This window comes from Conger conger, chromosome 5, assembly GCF_963514075.1.
Source record: "Conger conger chromosome 5, fConCon1.1, whole genome shotgun sequence".
NCBI classification, from domain to species: Eukaryota; Metazoa; Chordata; class Actinopteri; order Anguilliformes; family Congridae; genus Conger; species Conger conger.
Genome location: NC_083764.1, coordinates 63,167,784 through 63,173,783, shown reverse-complemented (window position 1 = coordinate 63,173,783; position 6,000 = coordinate 63,167,784). Strand labels below are relative to the sequence as shown.

The 6,000-nt window shown below is 51.7% G+C and overlaps 1 protein-coding gene across 1 annotated transcript in view; it reads right to left on the bottom strand.

Moving 5' to 3' along the window:
• LOC133128597 (semaphorin-6B-like) overlaps window positions 1–6,000 on the bottom strand; it is a 47,123-nt gene that overhangs the window by 2,812 nt on the left and 38,311 nt on the right.

The following is a 6,000-nucleotide window of genomic DNA, read 5'->3' as shown; positions in this document are numbered from 1 at the left end:
GAGAGAGAGAGGGAGAGGGGGAGGGAGAGGGAGAGAGGGAGGGAGAGACAGAGAGAGAGAGGGAGAGAGGGAAAGAGAGAGAGGGAGAGAGGGCGAGATGGGGAGAGAGGGAGAGAGGGAGAGAGAGAAGGAGAGGGAGAAAGAGGGAGGGGGAGGGGGAGAGGGAGGGAGGGGGAGAGGGAGAGAGAGATAGGGAGAGAAGGAGAGATGGGGAGGAGAGAGAGAGGGAAAGAACGTTACACACACAATATATACATATACACACACACATGGTTAATATACACACACACAGTCGCACCTACACACACATGCACACACGCACTCACACATACTCACACACAGCATCAACCAGACAACCACATACAGATTCCGGAGAGAGTTTACACATGTGCACACACACTTTGGTGGAAATTCTATTTTCTATTTCCACCAAACTCTACATTCTTCTTTAGTTCTTAGGTTTCACCTCTTCGCGGAGAGATTCTCTGTGAACAGCAGGAAGCGGTTTTAATTCAAAGAATTAAATGCCTTAACCAAAGAATAGGGTTGCGCTTAACTCCTACGTTGTACAATTTGAAAACTGTTAATTTTGTATTTTTTCATTGATTTTATTTCCGATTTTTCCCCTTTTCTCCCAATTTAGTCAAATTAAATTAAATACCTCCTCTATTCCAATTAGAGCCAGTGTTAGATACACCGCCTACACCCCGCACCTCAGCGGCCCGAAGGAGAGCGACACGCCTTCTTCCAGCCGTCTCGTCTCATGCTCGTGACCGTGATTCCGAGGCGCCCGAGGTGCTTTATTGTGCGGCGATCAGCTGACCCTGCCAAGTCCCTCCCTCTGGAGCAGCGAGCCAATTATTGCCGCTCCACGTGAGCCGGCCAAACTTGGCTTTTGGCAGGACCGGGAATCGAACCCCGGTCCCCGGTGTGCAGAAAACTGTTAATTTAAAAAAACTTTACGCCCCCAGACCCCCTTGGTCTCATGTTTCACCTCCCTCTAATATTCAAACTGCAGTTATCCCTGCCTCAGGACTCCATACAGACACACCGTTAGAAGACATATCAGACTCCGCGGTTTGGCTGTGAGCGGCTGGTCATGCCCTCATCATAAAATACCAGGTTCAGGAACTAGACTTTGTCTATAATCACTGCTGTACAGTCCTGCCCATAAAAAAATAAAATAAAATTTAAAAAAGCCACAGTTACCGTGGCGACGCTGCCATTTTGTTTTTTTTTCGTGAGAAAGACAGCGCAGTCCACCGCTCGTTACGACACGCTGTAATGGCCTCGCGCTCCCAGATTACAGCCACTCCTCTCCTTATCCCCCATGTCATCCTCTCCTTTTCACCCGCCCGTCGCCCGCCCTTACCTGGGGAAAACACGCTACCGTCTCTGAAAAAGAACAGCTGCGCGGAGAATCCATTTAACGCAGAACCGGTGGACCTGCACGAGACCGACTTAAGAGGCTTTCAGGAGCAAGGAGGCTCAACGCAGAGCCCACAGAAAACACACTCTAAATTATATTATAATATATATTATATAATATTCTAATTATTTTTGAAAGAATCTTATCTGTACAGAATGTTATACAGGTGCCCAAGACCTTTGCACAGTACTGAATATATCATTATATTTTCAAAAAAGTCAAAAAAGTGAATCTATTCCACTCGTTTAAAGTGCTCTCTCTCTCTCTCTCTCTCGGTACTTCTTCTGGTATTCTTCTTTCAAAAACGCTGAATCTAATCGCTTGAAGGACATTTTATTTGAGCAGTTGAAGGGGAAGAGGTGTGAGGGGCGTATATGGCAACAGCGTATCCAGGAAGTCAGACGAGCCGACGAGGCGCCTGAAGGATACTATCCCCGTCTGTCTGCGGCACACATCTCTTTATCTGCACGAACTCTGACAGTGAAATAACTCTGGAATGAAATACGCACGGATGTGAAACACCGCCGCTGAAAATGCTTCGCTTTCTCGCACTCGCAGAGGAGATAGCTGGCTGGTCGCGGACGTTAAGGATACCTGGGGCCCGACAAATCGCGCAACGTTTGTCCTTTTTACGATGTTTGTTTCTTTTATATCCACGGGGCGTAAAGCGTCTCGGGTTTTTATTGGGCTTGTTTACACCGTTTCGCTTGACTTTACTCCTTTTTTTGGGGGGGGGGGGGGGTGGGGGGGGTCATCCTGTTGCACACGGATGACCTCACCGGTCTAATTCCACACCCCCCCCCGGCGGGGCGGGCTTTGATCAGACGCCGTTAAAGACCGGAGCGCAACCTGGGACAGCGTTTGCCTGTGGCTGCAGTTCAGCGTAGCGCCGTGCCACAGAACCCCGGCCTTTTTCTGCGAAGCAGCTGTCGGGGGCGTTAAAACACCGGACCTCCGTGGACCCCGGGACGATGAAAGGGTTTGAGGAGCGCTGACGCTCTTACGCTGCCACAGCTGTCTGTGCTGGCAAAGCAGCTGCTAATTTGCAGCTTAAATGGAAAATTAGTTGTTTTCAATGGCGGCCGTTCTCATGGCGCCAGATCCAGAATGCCCCCCCCGCGAAGCGCCACTCTTACGCAACGCCCCTGGGTTCCCCACAGCCAAACTGAAGTATTAAAACAGTAAAGAGCGGTTTGTGTGGAGGGCGCATGCTGACACACCAGAAGTACTTCAAAGTGTCACCCGTCCCAATGGCTTGAGTGAGAACGCTGTAGCTCCCCTTGTGGAGAATCTTCAACCTGCTAAATGTGAGTGAGTGAGTGTGTGAGTGTGTGAGTGAGTGAGTGAGTGAGTGTGTGTGTGACTGAGTGAGTGAGTGTGTGAGTGAATGAGTGTGTGTGAGTGAGAGAGAGAGAGAGTGTGAGTGAGTGAGTGTGTGAGTGTGTGAGTGAGTGAGTGAGTGAGTGTGTGAGTGTATGAGTGTGTGTGTGTGAGTGAGTGTGTGTGAGTGAGTGAGTGTGTGAGTGAATGAGTGAGTGTGGGTGAGTGAGTGAGTGAGTGTGTGTGTGTGAGTGAGAGAGAGAGAGAGTGTGAGTGAGTGAGTGAGTGAATGAGTGAGTGAGTGAGTGAGTGTGTGAGTGAGAGAGAGTGTGAGTGAGTGAGTGAGTGAATGAGTGAGTGAGTGAGTGAGTGTGTGAGTGAGAGAGAGAGAGAGTAAGTGGGTAAGAGTGGGTGTGAGTGTGTGGCTACGTGAATGTTCCATTACGTTCAATGATGGTCCGCTACACCACTCCTGCTGTCGCCACGGCAACCTCTTATTGTTCCGTGGCGTTGCCCAGGTAACGAGGATTCTTGTGGAATCCACCAGTAACCTTTCAGACCCACAGAAAAAGACTGTCAGAACGGCCCCCCTCCCAAACTAAGCAAAGGGCACAGACCTAGCCCAGTCCTGGCACAGTAGTAGTGCAGTCATAACATAGTCGTAAGTGCCGTAATAGCGCAGTCATAGTGCAGTCATAACAGTCATAACGCAGTCATAGCACAGTCATAGTGCAGTCATAACACAGTCATAGCACAGTCATAGTGCAGTCATAACGCAGTCGTAGTGCAGTCATAACGCATTGGTAGTGCAGTCGTAGTGCAGTTGTTGTGCAGTCGTAGGGCAGTCGGAGCATCTCCCTGTGCGGTTGCCGCGGGCAGAATCCGGCCGATCAGTGGCATGATGCAACACAAAGCAATAAGAACAGAAACCGCAGTGAAAACACCAGAAAAACAACGTCATAAATGCCGGGATCATGGCCGCGGTGAGTGAGCTTTCACAGGTGGTTTTGAGCGCTGCGTTTCTGCCAGAGTCTGTCGTTTACTGGCGGCTTTTACAGGGATGGCGTGAGGAGCGAAGGAATGGAAATTAGTCCGACGCAGGGAGGTGAACGCTTCAGGGGGTCCGAACATGAAAAGCAGTCCTGCAACATCGGCTCTTCTGCCTGTGAACTCCAGCCAGCTGATTTCAGTAAACAGCTCTACCTCCCGGCTGAAGAACTTGCACTAATGACCCAAATCCAGGTGGTGGGAATAAAATGCCGGGGAGAACTTTTCCACAGATACAGCTGTGGCACACCTGAGCCATAACCCCTGAGCGGGTTCAGCCTAACGCGGAGCTGAAAGTCGGGAAGGGCACACTGCGGCAGTGTGGGTCGCGAAAAAACAGAGCTCGGTCCCCGTGGGGCTGCCGGTTTGACTCCCACAAAGGGGGCCCCTACGGAGGTACAGCATACTGTGTCCTCCTTCAGAATACGGCCTCAGTCCGGAACTCCGTCCTGGAATGTTTCTTCTGAAGCCAGTGTTCCGGAACTCCCCTGCTTCCGGTCTCCGGTAGCGACGGCGACATCGGCGTTAGAGCGCTCGGTCTAGAACACTCTCAATCACACAATTGTGACCTCACACCTTCAAGGGTTAAGTGTGCTGAAGTCACATTGTGAGGCTCACCAGAATGGGGGAGAGGTACGCTGGACCTAGAGTCTGGTCGCATGGGTACCCACCACATCCGTGACCTCCGGTCCTGCGTCTAGCCATGTATGTGTGAATTAGAGGCCACTGTATACCCACAATGCCCCTGTGTGGGTTTCCACTAGCTAGCCCGGAGGTAGGCTGTAGCGTAGTGGCTAAGGTACAAGACAGGGACCCGCAAGGTTGTAAGTTCAAGCCCCGGAGTCGCCACGACAAGATCTACACAGCCGTTGGGCCCTTGAGCAAGGCCCTCAACCCCACATTGCTCCAGGGGGCATTGTCCCCTGCTTTGTCGAATCAATTGTAAGTCGCGTCGGATAAGAGCGTCTGCCAAATGCCAATAATGTAATGTAACGGATAAAACCGTCAGCTAAATAACAAATGATTTCTCATTAGCCTAGCACACGCTAGCGAAAGAGCACTGAAAGTGGTGCGTGCCGCTAGCCGTCGTTGCTCGCTTTCGGCCCAGCAGGCTACGCTATAGCTTTAGCGTCTCGTCGTGCTGGAGCTCTCCCCCTGCCCAGCTGGGACTGGCCCCCCGCCGGGGCGATGGGCGCTACGGGGGGGGGGGTTATGAGCGCACTGCTGCCTCATCCCTGCTCCGTGAATCACGCTAACGGCGCACAGACGCTAACGGCGCACAGACGCTAACGGCGCACAGACGCTAACGGCGCACAGACGCAGCACACGGGCAGCTTGCAGCGGCCCGCGCAGGTGTCACGGCAACCAGAAAGAACAACTGACGCATCCTTCCATTGTCGTGGAAACGCTGCCTCCATCCTCACTGCGTAAACGGTGAGAGGAAGCGGAGACAGAGAGACCCGCAGGACGACAGTTCGTCAATGTCCCGTTGGTATTGTGACGTAAATATACTCTCAGCGAGCCCTTCAGTTATTAGTTATTTATGAAACTTATGAAACTTATGAAGTCTTCTGCTGCTGTAGCCTATCCGCTCAGAGGTTTGACACGTTGTGTGTTCAGAGATGCTCGTCTGCCATTGTCCTCTGACCTCTCTCATTAACAAGGCGTTTTTGCCAGCAGAACTGCTGCTCACTGGATATTTTTGTTTTTCACATCCATGGGACAGAGACAGAGACAAAGAGAGAGAAAGAGAGACAGAGACAGAGAGAGAGACAGAGAGAGAGAAAGAGAGAGACAGAGACAGAGAGAGAGAAAGAGAGAGAGAGAGACAGAGAGACAGACAGAGAGAGAGAGAGAGAGACAGAGACAGAGACAGAGACAGAGAGAGAGAGAGAGAGAGAGACAGAGACAGAGACAGAGACAGAGACAGAGGCAAAGAAAAAGAGCAGATTTTAGGCCCCCCAGGATCTCCCTTGCTTCCTGATCACAGCTCTAAGGGGAGCAGCCCTGGCTGTCAGCCTGAAAGAGAGGAGGAGGCGTGGGGCTCCAGGTCCTGCAGACAGACCGGGATCAGGGCAGGGCCCCGCTGGACCCAACCAAGGAGGAGGAGCCAGAGCCGGGCAGGTGTGAGGTCACAAACACCACGCCGTTAGAATGTCCTGAACATTCTAACGCTGATGCAACAGTCACTGCTGCTGACGGGG